Consider the following 16,245-nt stretch of genomic DNA (forward strand, 5'->3'; position numbering starts at 1 on the left):
GAAAAGAAGCTGGGTCTTAGAGAAAATAAGTAATTTTCCCAAACGCAGAGCTGGGATTCAAGCCAGGCTAGTCGTTTCCAACCTTTTTAAATACCATATTTTAGAGTTCCTTGGTTTCTCCATTCGAACATAAAGCAAAAAGGATGAATTTAAAAGCAAATGGAAGAAAGATTTTTAATGCCAAAGGTAAAGGAGTAGGCACAAATGTCTGATGAGTTTATAGTATGACTTTGTGGAAATAGATGTAATTTGAAATGCAATTAAAAGAACCCTTAAATGAAATGAGAAGAGAATGGAAAATGATGCCTTCTGCAGATCACCAGTTGTGCATAACAATGTCATGGATAAATGCCCATCTGATAAAGAGGTTTTAATTAAACTAAATAATTTATTATCCGTTTTACTTCAATGAATTAAAAATAATATAAGATGCTTCATTTCTCTGAAACAGGATTGTGTGCCGTAAATTCAGCACACTGTGTGTTCTCAAGCGAGAAAATGTCCAGGTTAATAAAATGTAGGAGAAATAATAATTAATTTTGTTATATTTTAACCTTTGACACATTCATCCAAATACACTCCCCTGGGGTGGAGCTAGACTCTGTTTTTTCTTGGAAGGGAATCACATGAAAACAAGTTATTTATAGGGAAATTTAAAAAATTAAATATGGGCTGGTAAAATAATTAATTCAATGAGATAGCTATCAACTCTGTGTTTCATATACATGCATGTGAACATTCCCTTATATATAAGAAATTTCCTGTACGTAATATATATATAGCTCCACATATGTATTATTCACATATTTATGCAGATAAATGGACATATATTTATATAGATTCATGAAAGCTGCTTCATATGCTATGTCAGTTTCATCCACCTTTATTTTTAAATGCTTAAGTATTTGTAATTGTTAGATATTCAATAAAGGCATATACAAAAAAAAGACATAAGTGAAACGTGAAAGGCAAATTAAAAGAAAACAAACACTGAAATTTTTCTTTCTAATTTCTCTCCTTGCCATTCTTCTGCATAAAGAAAACCACTGTTAGTAATTTCTTGGGATTCATTCAGAAAAAGCAATGTTCAAACTGGTATATAATGTTACATCTATTCTTATCTCTATATATTCTTCTAAATACTCATAATTGAGGTCACATCAGGTATATTATTTTGAGCTCTGCTTTTCTCACTTAAACTTTTCCCATATTAATATCCATAAAATATAGTTTGTTCTTTTTAACAGCTTATTATTATTTTCTAGGAATATAAACTCTAGTTTATATATGTCTTCTGTTGAGAAATACTTTATTTCAAGTTATTTCCAGATATTTGTTGTTAAATCAGTGCTATAAAGCACATCCATATGAGATTTATTAATAATAATTTCAGCAGTAGAATTTTTGGATGGTAAGATATGGGTATTTGAAATTTTAATCATTATTTCCAACTTGCTATCCAGAAAGTGTTTATCAGTTTACAGTCACTGAGCCTATTTTCCTATATGTAATCAATACTGGGTATATCATTACTATTTAACAAGACAATTTTTTAATCAAGTCGAGTATTGAAACTTTTAGAAGCATATTCAACAACAGTTTCAAAAGTCACTTTTGAGTACTTGAAAGAAAAAAAATCAGAAATTTCTTAGCTTTTCAGGATTATAGGATTCTTGTGAGTTTAAGTATAAACACAAAGTATAACTAATTAGTGTTTTAGCTAGAAAAATAGCTAATTGAAGAAAGGTTCATTTTTAAAAGTATTTAAAGCATTATTTTCTGATAATGGATATCACTCTAGGACATTATTAAAATATAGAAAATATTTTAAAAAGCACAAAAAAAACTGAGAAACACTCATAATTCTATCTTTTGAGAGAGTATATATTTTTTACCATGTACTTTTTATATTAAAGTGAAAAGTGTTAGTCGCTCAGTCATGTCTGACTCTTTGCAACACCCTGGACTGTACCCTGCCAGGCTCCTCTGTCAGTGGAATTCTCCAAGCAAGGATACTGGACTGGGTAGCCATTCACTTCTCCAGGGGATCTTCCCAACCCAGGGATCGAACCCGGGTCTCCTGCATTGCAAGAATACTGGACCAGATAGCCATTCACTTCTCCAGGGGATCTTCCCAACCCAGGGATCGAACCCAGGTCTCCTGCATTGCAGGCAGATTCTTTACCAGCTATTGTTGTTGTCATCATTCAGTTGCTCAGTTGTGTCTGACTCTTTGCGACCCCATGGACTGCAGCACGCCAGGCTTCCCTGTCCTTCACCATCTCCTGGAGCTTGTTCAAACTTGTGTCCATAGAGTCAGTGATGCTATCTAACCATCTCATCCTCTGTTGTCCCCTTCTCCTCCTGCCTTCAATCTTTTCCCGCATCAGGTTCTTTTCCTATGACTCAGTTCTTAGCATCAGGTGGCCAAAGTATTGGAGCTTCAGCTTCAGCATCAGTCCTTCCAATGAATATTCAGGACTGATTTCCTTTAGGATTCACTTATTTCCCCATCTATCTGCCATGAAGTGATGGGACCGAATGCCATGATCTTAGTTTTTTGAATGTTTGAATTTTAAGCCAGCTTTTTAACTTTCCTCTTTCACTTTCACCAAGAGGTGCTTTAGTTCTTCTTTGCTTTCTGCCATAAGAGTGGTGTCATCTGCATATCTGAGGTTATTGATATTTCTCCCAGTGATCTTGATTCCAGCTTCTGCTTCATCCAGCCTGTCATTTTGCATAATGTTCTCTGCATATTAGTTAAATAATCAGGATGACAATACACAGCCTTGATATATTCCTTTCCCAGTCTGGAACCAGTCCTCTGTTCCATGTCTGGTTCTAACTATTGCTTCTTGACCTTCATACAGTTTTCTTAGGAGGCAGATAAGGTGGTCTGGTTTTCCCATCTTTTTAAGAATTTTCCAGTTTGTTGTGAGCCACACAGTCAAAGGCTATAGTATATTTGATGAAGTAGAAGTAGGTGTTTTTCTGAAATTCTCTTGCTTTTTGTATGATCCAGCTTGAACATCTGGAAGTTTTCAGTTCATGTAGATTGAAGCCTAGCTTGGAGACCATTATAATGGAGATGACCATCATATCTACTACTGTGGCCAAGAATTCCTTAGAAGAAATGGAGTAGCCCTCGTAATCAACAAAAGAGTCTGAAATGCAGTACTTGGATTCAGTCTCAAAAATGCCCGAATGATCTCTGTTTGTTTCCACGGCAAATCATTCACTATCACAGTAATCCAAGCCTTAACCACAAATGCTGAAGAAACTGAAGCTGAAGAGTTCTATGCTGACTTACAAGACCTTCTAGAACTAACAACAAAAAAAAAAGATGTCCTTTTCATCACAGGGGACTGGAATGCAAAAGTAGGAAGTCAAGAGATACCTGGAGGAACAGGCGAGTTTGGTCTTCGAGTACAAAATGAAGCAGGGAAAAAAAGTGAACAGATTTTTCCCAAGAGACTGCCCTGGTCATAGCAAACACCCTCTTCCAACAACACAAGAGACAACTCTACACATGGACATCCACCAGATGGTCAACACCGAAAGCAGATTGACTATATTCTTTGCAAATGAAGGTGGAGAAGCTCTTTACAGTCAGCAAAAACAAGACCAGGAACTGCCTGTGGCTCAGATCATGGACTCCTATTGCCAAATTCAGATTTAAATGAAGAAAGTAGGGAAAACCACTAGGCCATCCAGGTATGACCTAAATCAAATCCCTTATGATTATACAGTGGAAGAGACAAATAGATTCAAGGGATTAGATCTGATAGACAGTGCCTGATGAACTATGGATGGAGGTTCGTGACATTGTACAGGAGGCGGTGATCAAAACCATCCCCAGGAAAAAGAAATGAAAAAAGGCAAAATGGCTGTCTGAGGAGGCCTTACAAATAGCTGAGAAAAGAAGAGAAGTGAAAGGCAAAGGAGAAAAGGAGAGATATACCAATCTGAATGCAGAGTTCCAAAGAATAGCAAGGAGAGATAAGAAAGCCTTCCTCAGTGGTCAGTGCAAAGAAATAGAGGAAAATAATAGAATGGGAAAGAGTAGAGATCTCTTCAAGAAAATTAGAGACACCAAGGGAACATTTCATGGAAAGATGATCACAATAAAGGACAGAAATGGTATGGACCTAACATAAGTAGAAGATATTGAGAAGAGGTGGCAAGAATACACAGAAGAACTACACAGAAAAGATCTTAATGGCCCAGATATCCACGACGTTGTGATTACTCACCTAGAGCCAGACATCCTGGGGTGCTAAGTCAACTGGGCCTTTGGAAGCATCACTACAAGGCTAGTGGAGGTGATGGAATTCCAGTTGAGCTATTTCAAATCCTAAAAGATGATGCTGTGAAAGTGCTGCACTCAATATGCCAGGAAATTTGGAAAACTCAGCAGTGGTCACAGGGCTGGGAAAGGTCCGTTTCATTCCAATCCTAAATAAAGGGAATGCCAAAGAATGTTCAGAGTGAAGTGGCTCAGTTGTGTCCGACTCTTTGCGACCCCGTGGGCTGTAGCCTCCCAGGCTCCTCCATCCGTGGGATTTTCCAGGCAGGGGTCCTGGAGTGGGCTGCCATTTCCTTCTCAGACTACAGCACAATTGCACTCATCTCTCATGCTTGCAAAGTAGTGCTCAGAATTCTCTAAGCTAGGCTTCAACAGTATGTGAACTGAGAAGTTGACGGTCTGAGCCAGCAGGGAGACCTATGTTTTATATAGTGTTCTTTGTCTTGACTGTGCTGGGTCTTTGTCTTGACTGTGCTGGGTCTTTGTTGCTGTCTGGGCTCTTCTCTCATTGCATCAAGTGGGTACTTGTCTGTAGCTCCGGTGAGATGACTTCTTACTGCGTTGGCTTTTCTTGTTGTTGAATACAGGCTCAAGCAGATGTGGGCTCAACAGTTGGGGTTCGCGGGCTTAGTTGCTCTGCAGAGTGTGGGATCCTCCCAGACCAGGGATCAAACCCGTGTCTCCTGCGTTGTCAGGTGGATTCTTTACCACCAACAGGGGAGTCTGAAGGTGTATGTTTTGGAAAGAATTAAAATATGTCCTTTCTTTGCTTCATAATTTTGTATATATTTTTCTGTTTTTCTTTTTCCCTATTTCAGATCCTATCTATCTCTCTGGATATCTAGCCAAACAACAGACATATAACACACATTCATGTATGTGTGTGCATGTGTATGACATCCATTTACATAGATGACAGGCTGAGTAAGACCAGAAGGTCTGAATTGTCTCTTGAATCATCATTTCCAACTGTACTTTGTTTCCTGTGGTTCGTACAGACATCCAGATCTTCAAGCTGTATCTTAGAGTTTCAGATCCAGTTCAGGTAGAATGAAGGGTTGCTCTTGCTGTTCCGTTACTCAGTCCCATCCAGCTCTTGTGGAACAACCTGTGGACTGCAGCACGCCAGGCTCTCCTATCCATCACCATCTCCTGGAGTTTGCTCAAACTCGTCTCCACTGAGTCAATGATGTCATCCACCCATCTCATCCTCTGTTGTCCCTTCTCCTCCTGCCCCCAATCTTTCCCTGCATCAGTGTCTTCTCCAATGAGTTGCCTCTTTGCATTAGATGGTCAAAGTATAGGAGCTTCAACTTCAGCCTCGGCCCTTCCAATGAATATTCATGGTTGATTCCTTAGGACTGACTGGTTTGATCTTCTTGAAGTGCAAGGGCCTCTCAAGTATCTTCTTAAGCACCACAGTTCAAAAGCATCAATAAGACCTGAAGACTGTCCTCAGCCTTCTCCATGGTCCAGCTCTCACTGTGTATTTGACTCCTGGAAAACCCATGGTTTAACTACGCAGACCTTTGCCAGCAAATTGACGTCTCTGCTCTGTAACATGGTGTCTGTTTGTCATAGCTCTTCTTCCGGGGAGGAAGTGTCTTTTAATTTCACGGTTCCTTCTGAGAGGTTCTCTGTGGGCTTTCTGTCCCTTCTCCCTTGGTGTTTATTTTAGGAGCATGCTCTCCTCCAGCTCTCACCACCTGTCCGTTAGGAGTTCTACGGCATCTTCGTGAAAGAAAAGAGGATCTGCTCAAATAAGAATCCCACGAAGCATGCCTGTTGATGTCAGTTAATGTGGCATTTATGCGCTTATAAACATGTAGAATAATATTCCTTAAAATACAACACCTGCCTGCAACTCCAATTCCCTCTCCTTTCCTTGCCTGATGGTCGACACAGCATAAAGAAGGATCTTGGAACTCTTGATGTTTATCTCCTCACTTCTCTACACAGTTTCAGCTTTTTCCTATTCACTTCACAACTGTATGACTGTCATTGTGATGAAACCTGTTTAACCTCTGTTCTAAAGTTTTTTGCTTCACTTTGTTCAAAATGTCCTGCTCTGGGGAGCTAGTCTCAGAAAATTCTCAAGACTATTTCCATGATAACCTGCCGCTTTGACTTGCCATGTTTGTTGTTAAATATAAGGTGGAAATACTCGTCCCCACAGAGAGGGAACTAGGGGAAGGGTAACTATTTTACATTTATGGAAAGTCGCCTTTCAAATTTATAATTTGTGAGTTGGAACAAGGCGTAAGTCGGGTTCCACAGGTGGGTGGGAAAATACGTCATTTGTGAACAGGAATGATTATTTCTGAGAGTAAAGGGAGCTTGTGCCCCAGCAGATGTTATAGGAGCAGACTGACAGATGGTCCAGTAGCAGAGAGGAGCTTTGCTGCTGGGGGATCTGGGTCATGTGATCCCCAAGCTGAGGTGCTCCCTGCCCTTTTCCTGATTCACAGATGGAAGGAAAGAGGTGAACAAAGAGGGTCTGTGTTCTGTCTTGTTTATCCACCCCTTGGTTGCCCAGAATGTCGGAGAGTTTGCTTCAAAGACTGAAGATGCAAACGTGGGGGCTTCCAAATTCCACGTGTGGAAGAACAGATTGCACCTTCAAAGTGCAGTCTATTCAGAATCTCTGCAAACAATGGATTTAGGCTTAGAGGATAAGACACATGAAAAAGATACCAAAATTTAACTTAGATTTGTTTTGCTTTATTTTTACCTCAGTGTAAAAGTTGTAAATGAATGCAATTCTATCATTAACTTAAGATTGCAGTAAAAGTTGTAAATGAATGCAGTTCTATCATTAACTTAAGATTGCAGCATTGCTGTATATGGATATAGTCAAACAGGTGATCTACCATCCAAACGTCATTCTTCCGAATTCTCCCTCCCCCCAGATAACCACTGTTAGTGTCTCTGAAGTGCCTGCTGCTTCTCTTATGTGTGTACGCTGAGGGAGGAGATGGAGATACCACATACACACGTCATACATGAGGCCATATTATAAACAACTCTCTGCAGCCTATCTTGTGTTGAAAATCTGTTCAAGTTAGTTCCTATAGTTCAGGCTCACCAGTTGTAAAAGCTTTGTGGCGTTCTGGAGGAGATATTGTTTAACTATGTCTGCGTAAATGGACATTTAATTTCTTTGCGGCATTTCAGTGTTTTATTTTATTTTTTAAGTGTTCTTTCTTTCGTCGCTTCTCTTGTTGCAGAGCGTGGGCCCCTGCAGCACGTGGGCTCTAGGGTGCTGGGGCTCAGTCGTGGCACACGAGTCCGGCTTCTCTGTGGCACGTGGGACCTTCCTGGACCAGGGTCAAGCTCGTGTCCCCTGCGTTGGTAGACAGATTCTTACCCACTGCGCCACCAGCAAAGTACCGTTTCAGTATTTTAAGTGATGCTGTAATAATAACTGTGTACCCTGAGACTAGTCACTTCATATCTCCATGTCCAGGTTCCTGGCCTATGCCATGAAGACGTAGCAGTGCCTGCCTTGCTCATTATAACATCTACGATGCGTGCTCAGAATGTTTTTTGTTTCCATGAAGCTGATAGTGGGGATCTCTCTTTGCACACCTGCACTGTATGCCTTGAAAGTGATTTTCAGAAGCAGTTTCATTGTGGAAAGAGTTTGCAAACAGATTTTGTCAGTTACTCTGTGTGTGTTGCTAAGCCGCTCAGTCGTGTCCGACTCTTTGTGACCCCGTGAACTGTACCCCCAGGCTCCTCCGTCCATGGGATTTTCCAAGTAAGAACACTGGAGTGAGGTGCGTGCCCTCCACAGGCAGATCTTCCTGACACGGGGATTGAACCCAAGTCTCTTATGTCTCCTGCATTGGCAGGTGGGTTCTTTACCACTAGCGCCTCCTGGGAAGCCTATTAGTTACTTCACGTTGCCTTCCAAAAGGGCCTGACTGTTGACAGTGGCTCTGTTGTATCAGAATAGCCAGTTTACACAGCTTTGCTGATGCTGAACATTTTTGATCATTTGTGGGGTTTTTTTGCCAGCTTGATGGCAAAATATCCCAACTGTTACTTTATTTTATATTCTCATAATTGTATAAGGAAATAGTTTGTTTTTTTCAAATGTTAAGTTTCTTCAGTAAATAAATATGAAATTAAAGTAGTGAGTAGATGCTTGGACGTGGACCCTTCAGGAACTTGAGGAGAGGGAGATCGAGCCATTGTCCCAGGCACCTGTGCCGTAGCTGTCTTGCACTAGATGAGGAGGGGGACTTGTTGAATTTGCCTGAAGTACCGTGAAAGCATTGGTATTTCTGGGTAGTAGGATCAGGATGGAGGGTCTGGATTGAAGATTTTACCCGACTCCAAAGCCCTAGTGGCTCAGGGGTAAAGAATCTGCCTGCAGTGCAGGAGTCGCAGGAGACCCAGTTTTGATCCCTGAGTTGAGAAGATCCCCTGGAGAAGGGAATGGCAACCCACTCCAGTACTCTTGCCTAGAGACTTCCATGGACAGAGAAAACCAGCAGGCTATAGTCCATGGGGTCTCAAAACAGTCAGACACGATTTAGCGACTAAACAACAACAACAGGAATAAGGATATTTTCATTTCAATAGATGATGCAGAGGTAGTCTACATATTTACATATTTAATATATACACCTTGACAAGTTTGGAGATAAGTATACATCCATGAGGGCTTCCTGGTGGCTCAGCTGGTAAAGAATCCATCTGCAGTGTGGGAGACCTGGGTTCAATCCCTGGGTGGGGCAGATCCCTGGAGAAGGGAAAGGCTACCCACTCCAGTGTTCTGGCCTGGAGAACTGCATGGACTAGACAGTCCAAGGGGTCTCAAAGAGTTGGACACGATATATGTGTGAGAGTCGGGTGACTTTCACACATGCATCCGTGAAACCCACTCTCATGACATATGTATCTCCTTCTCCTGTGAAAGTTTCCTTCCTCCCTCTTTATTTATTTACTTTTTTGTGATTAGAATACTCAAGGTAAGATCAACACTCTTAGAGAGTTTTTAAGAACACAATACAGTATTACTAACTGTTGGCACTATGGAGTGCAGCAGATTTTCACGTTGCCTAACTGAAACTGTGTTCCCTTGTCAGTCTGTCTTGTATCAGCCTTTACAGTGACTTTATACTGATAGTTCATTGTGTTTATGTGCACCTGTGGGTGATTCATGTCAGTGTATGGCAGAAACCACCACAATATTGTAAAGAAATTATCCTCCAATTAAAATAAATCAATCAATTTTAAAAGTTCACTTGTTGATTATTAATTGTATATATGCATATTACTTTCCTTCTTTCTCTGTTTTTGTCTGTGTTTGGCCATTTGGGGGTCCTCTGTCTGGACTGCTCCTCTCTTCCATGTGTCTACTGGGTTGTCTTCTTACTGGTTTGTAGGAGGTATTTTTCACGTAACCTGGATATGAACCCTTTTCCAGTTCTGTAAATTGCCAATAACTCTGCCCTCTCTATAGACTGATTTTTAAATGATGTGCCTTTTCATGAATGTACAGTCTTAATTTTCCCTTGATGGTTGGTGCTTCTTGTGTTCCTTTAAGAAATGTATTCCCAATCAAAACAGGAAAACTGAGTGAAAGCTGGTCCCGGAGTATGGGAAACCAGTGGCATGCGACTAGTGGGTTTCAAAATTGTTATGGATTAGTAACTACTGTTTATTCATCATTTTGCCCCATTTTCAGTGGGGATATATACTGTTATCTTGTCACATCATTGCATTGTAAGCGTGTGAGACACACAGTCTTTTTCAGTTGACGGGTCTCTGGATCAGGAGAAGCTGTACCTCTGCAAATTCATTTCTATCTGTACTTAACGTAGATGACAGCCTGGGCTTCAGGATTGAGCCTGAGACTGATTCCTTAACGGAGATGAGAGTGTTGAAAGTTCCGGGTCATTGGTATAGTTGGGTTTTGGAAGGTATGTGAATAATTTTTAGCCAGAGGGACCACCATGTTAGACCGTTTAACGCCCGTGAGCTCCTCCTGAGTATCTGTGCTCACGTGTACGTGATCCTACTGCTCTTCCTCCTCAGTTGTCTTTTTGTTCATCACCTTGACTTGGAGTCTGGTAACGTGACATGATTTGGCCAGTGAGCTAGCAGGAAGTTTGACACTGATGCAGTGTTTTATGCGTTAGGGCTTGTCCTCTTGCGAGCCAGCTGTTGTAAACAAAGTCTGAGCTATGTTTTGCTGAAGACACGTGGAGAAGAGCTGCTGGGCAACGAAGAGCCTTCTGGAGAGCAACCTGAGTTTCTAGCCGACAGCCATCGTTAAGTGGCAGACATAGCAGCGACGCGAAGCTCCTGCTGATCCCAGGCTGCAGGAAGCCCGGAAGACGCTGCGTGGAGAAAATTAATCACCCAGTTGTGCACATCCAAAACACAGTTATGAGAAATAAGGCACTATTTTTGTTAAAGTCACTAATTTTAGATTGATCTGTTACACAGCAGTAGCTACCGATACACATATCATTTTTGAAGTTGAGAAGTCTCAGTATCATGACTAATAATTCTCTTTAATCAATTAACAAATCAATTTCAGTTCAAAACAACTTTTCAAAGGAACATTTGACACTCAGGGGAATTTTTCTAAACTCCCATCTGAGGCAGTGGACATAGGAAAATGTTTCTGTGTTAAAACTAATAATGTATAAATATATTGCATGAAGTTGCGCTGATGTTCACTCTAATCATATGTACAAGGCTTTATTTATGTCCTAAAACATGTAAAACATGACAAACTTTTCGATTTCAAAAGTGTACCATAATTTTCAACTTTAAACAACTCATTCAGCGAATATATATTAAACATTTACTACTGTAATATAATTAAAATTATGTTAAAAAGTTTTAAATTTTGATCCAGTTTGGAGGCTGTGGCTAGATGCTGGTCAGTTTTCTTTCTTGAGCAGCTGGTTAAGGAGACATAACACCCTCTTGTCTTATCAGGCTCCCACCCTCCCCAGGCACTATGTGCCAGCCCTAATCTCCCCAGTGGAGCAACTGGCATCAGGCCCTCTGCCTCGGAGCCTTTAAAATTATCAGAGTAGCCAGCCCACAGGGCAGTCACAGAGGCTGGCTGGCCTCGCCCTGCTTATTACAAGGGAGCCGTCCCCTGCAGCTCCAGCTGTCTAGCTCCCAGGCCCAAGGGGAACGCCTTGCATGGCCCTCCCTGGAAGCCTTATTCCCTTTAGCTGTAGGTAGCTGTAGGTAGCAGAGTCCTGGAGAAGGCGATGGCACCCGCTCCAGTACTCTTGCCTGGAAACCCCATGGACGGAGGAGCCTGCTGGGCTGCAGCCCATGGGGTCGCGAAGAGTCGAATACGACTGAGCGACTTCACTTTCACGTTTCACTTTCATACACTGGAGAAGGAAATGGCAACCCAGTCCAGTGTTCTTGCCTGGAGAATCCCAGGGACGGCGGAGCCTGGTGGGCTGCCGTCTATGGGGTCGCACAGAGTCGGACACGACTGACGCGACTGAGCAGCACAGGCAGAGTCCTGCTTTCATCTGTCCAAGTGTTAGCGTGCTGTGTCCCTCCGTCAAAAGAATCTTTAAATCTTATAAAACAGTTACTTGCTAGGGGTTTTTCTATGTGCTGGAAATAACATAGATTAAGTGAATAAAAAACAAGTAGTTTTCCTTCTCATGGATTTGTGAGAGAGACAAAAACCCGGAGGAGTGTTTGTATTGTGTTGGGCTGCCCTGCCGGCTCAGAGGGTGGAGAGTACCTGCAGTGCAGGAGACGTGGGTTTGATCCCTGGGTCGGGAGATCCCCTGGAGGAGGGAAGGGCAGCCCATGCCAGTGTTCTTGCATATGTATATATGTGTGTGCGTGTGTGTGTGTGTTTGTATATATACTATTTCATCCTTCATATATATACACACACATATATATATGTATACTACTAAATATTGGTCAGAAAAAATTAAACATTTTAAAGGGAAACTGAAGATGGCAATGACATGAAAAACATGATAATTAATAAGTTTTAAAGATTCACAAATCACAGGGAAAAATAATAAAAACAAATGGAAATTTCCAGTATATTTTTAAAAGTTAAATTGACCATTATTGTAAAGAATAATACAAACCACGTGCAGTTTTTTTAATTTCAAAACTATTAACATATAACACAAGAGTACATTTTTAACAGTTAACTGAGACCTTTTTACTGAAAGTGGAAGAATGATAAAAATTACATAAAGTAGAATTGAGACTTTGGATCATAAAAGTTAAGATATAAAGGACTGATTAGGTAAGATGTTGTATCTCCATTTTCTCTGACAGGTGAATAGATATAGTGCTGAGCCTCACTATGAAACTTAACTTGAATTTATATGCACCAACTGATATTCTTTTTTTCACTGTTCATTACCCTGGTAATTACAGTATTGACTGAAAGCTTAGTTTAATTTGTATCAATTATCCAAAAACCATTTCAGTACACTTGTTTTTTTCCTTTTGGATCAAAGCTTGCTTGAGAATATTTTAAGTGTGTTTCTGTCCTTGAAGTTCATCTGTTAAACCCATTGAAGTTGTTGTGAACTAAGTATGAGGTGAATCCTGCTGATGGGATGGTTCTTGGTTTTATATGCAAATAATATATTTCCCAAGTTTCTAATGATTTTTAGCTTTGCTCAGAATAAATTCTTTTTTCTTCAGAATTTAATGGATACTATGAAAACAAGTCAATATCTTGAAACAATAAGCTACATTTTTATCCAGTAAAAGTTGTGAATCTTCAAAAAAAAAAAATATCCAGTGTGTTTAATTCTAAAAGGAAAAGACAGTCAATTAAACCACAATTTTGTTAGTTATTTACTATCAGTTAATCTTATAATCCTTTCATCAATATTTTGTACTTAGGCTTTATAGTAACCATGAATAACTTAGCTTCATTTTATGGATATGGAAATTAGCGCTTGGGTTGATTAAATGACTTACCCCTTCTGGTCACTCAGTAAGTGATTGATGAACAATTGTATCTGACCACAGAGCCAGTATTCTCTGCACTTTTCCATGTTGTTTAAGGATTTTCACTTAGTTAACTGATTGGTTAGGAGGCAGGGGATAGTGTTTAAGGATTTTAGAAAATGGTCTAAACCCTTCAGAACTAGGCAAGTCCTAGTCACCATCAACCCAAATTCATCTAGATTGAAGCCATTGATAGAAGTGGCATAGCCATTGAGTAGAAGTGACCACTCTGTCTAAATGAGTGACCACTCCCTCCATCTTCCATCCTTGTCATGTTTGTATTCACAGGAATTATCATTTGACATACGATCTGTTTCTCTTGTCAATATGTGTTTGACTATGCTGTAATTTGACCTCTGCAAAGCCTACATTTTTGAATGACTTTTTAAACTGCTGTCTCAAAATCTGCTGTAGTTTCAGGGATAGGGTAGGTATTCATTAAATAGTTGCTGAATAAATAAATTAGCTAGGTGAATTATGTTGATGGATTTCCATTGCTAAACCAAACTTGCATTTCTGGGGTGAACTCAATTTGGACATGATGGATTATGCTTTTCTGTATTGTTGGACTTGATTTGTTGTTGTTGTTCAGTTGCCAAGTCACGTCTGACTCTTCACAACACCATGGACTGTAGCATGCCAGGCCTCCCTGTCCCTCAGCGTCTCCCAGAGTTTTCCCAAATTCATGTCCACTGCATTGGTAATGCTATCCAACTATCTCATCTTCTGTCACCCTCTTCTCCTTCTGCCTTCAATCTTTCCCAGCATCAGAATCTTTTCCAGTGAGTTGGCTCTTGACATGGTAGCCAAAGTATTGGAGCTTTACATTAGTCCTTCCAGTGAGTGTTCAGGGTTGATTTCCTTTAACATTGACTGGTTTGATCTCCTTGTAGTCCAAGGGATTCTCAAGAGTCTTCTCCAGAACCACAATTTGAAAGCATCAGTTCTTTGGCACTCTGCCTTCTTTATTGTCCAGCTCTCAAATCCATACATGACTACTGAAAAGACCATAGCTTGACTATACGGACCTTTGCTGGCAAAGTGATGTCTTTGATTTTTTACACAGTGTCTAGATTTGTCATAGATTTCCTACCAAGAAACAATTGTCTCTTAATTTCTTGGCTGCAGTCACCATCTGAGTGATTTTAGAGCCCAAGAAGAGGAAATCTGTCACTGCTTCCACCATTACCCTTCCATTTGCCATGAAGTGATGGGACCAGTTGCCATGATCTTAGTTTTTTTAATATTTAGTTTTAAGCTGGTTTTTCACTCTCCTCCTTCACTATCATCAAGAAGTTCTCGAGTTCCTCTTTGCTTTCTGCCATTAGAGTGGTATCATTCACATATGTGAGGTTGTTGATATTTCTCCTGGCAATCTTGATTCCAGCTTGTAACTCATCCAGTCCAGCATTTCTCATGATGTGCTCTGCATGTAAGTTAAATAATCAACAGAGTGTCAATAAACAGCCTTGTCATATGCTTTTCATATATTATTTGATTTAATTACTGACATTTTATCTAGAACTTTTGCATCTAACATCACAAGGAAATGGAACTCTCACACACTGTTCACAAGCATGTAAAATAGTGCAACAGCTTTGAAAAACATCTATCTACTCCCACATGTGAACCAAGAGGAATAAAATCATATGATGGTACAAATGCTTGTATATAAATGTTTGTAGCAGCTTTATATTGTGAAAAACTGGAGACAAACCAAATGTCCACCAATCGGTAAATAGCTAAGCAAACTATGGTATGTCTACAAAATGGAATATTACTCAACAGTAGGAATGGACTACTGGCATTGCTACAACAGGGATGCATCTCAAAGAATAATTCCAAACTAAATAAGTCAGACAAAAAATACATATTGAATGATTCTATTTATATCGTATATTACAAAAGATAAACTTAACTACAGTGATAGAAGTGGATTAATAGTAGCAGCTAGAGTGGTAAGAGGCGTAGGAGAGCAGGGTTCCCAAGAGGCACAGCTTCTAGATATGACGAAGATGCTCATCATCTGTGCTTACAGTTGTGCACACATGTCAAAACCAACCAGATTTCACAAGTATATCATTGTCAGTTACACCTCAATATGTTTAAAAAGGAAAAATAAGCAATTGATGCAGTTCAATTTTATCATGTTTCATATTAGAAAAAAATCACTAGCTTCCCTAGAATTTGTCAGTTTAAAGAAGAGTTTTAAATGAATTATCTCATTGTTTTATGAATAGAATTAAGTCAGTAATAATGGTTGGAAATATATTTTAGCTAATACAAAAAAATCCATTGTTTTTTTTAAAAGGCCATTTTATAATGATTAGAGTGAGTTAGAAGCTTACATGTTACCTCATTATTGAAATTTTTTCTAGCCCAGATCAGTGTAATCTCTAAGAAGGACCAGGTAGGATAATAAGAACTTATTTATTACCACTGACTTTTTCCACTGCTTCTTTGTTAGCCCAGTGAAATTTATGAGTAGAAAATGGCATTGGGTTTGAATTGTCATCAAGAATACAAACCATTGTTTAAAAAAAAGTCTTTTCTCACATCTACTGATAATAGACCATGCATACTTTCTGCAAAGATGTATATATTTTATATACAGTGTGTGAGATGGAATGCAATAAATTAGTTACAGTTTGTGAAGTATCCCTCTATTGTTACATGGTCAAGAGTATTGTCAAAAAAATCATCCAGAGGGTACCTGTCTCTTCTCTCCTCGGAGAAGGATATTGTGTGGTGTGTCCCAGTTTGTGTGGCAGGCCCTGACCCCAGCCCCCTCATCTGTGACTTGGGATATTATTACCTGTGCACAACATATATTTATGGGACAAAGTTAAAATAGACGTAATAAGAAGTAAAGCTTTTAGGGAAAAAATAGGAAAATAGATCTTCGGGTAGACTCCAACAACAGTTTATCTGCTTCAAATAATCATGTC

At 39.9% G+C, this 16,245-nt stretch overlaps 1 long non-coding RNA gene across 3 annotated transcripts in view; it reads left to right on the plus strand.

Annotated features, from left to right (window-relative positions):
• LOC145532423 (uncharacterized) overlaps positions 1–16,245 on the plus strand; it is a 600,217-nt gene that overhangs the window by 147,485 nt on the left and 436,487 nt on the right. The gene's annotated exons all lie outside the window — the stretch shown is intronic.

Source organism: Giraffa tippelskirchi, chromosome 13 (assembly GCF_054371585.1).
Source record: "Giraffa tippelskirchi isolate mGirTip1 chromosome 13, T2T-mGirTip1v1.2.pri, whole genome shotgun sequence".
Lineage (NCBI taxonomy): Eukaryota > Metazoa > Chordata > Mammalia > Artiodactyla > Giraffidae > Giraffa > Giraffa tippelskirchi.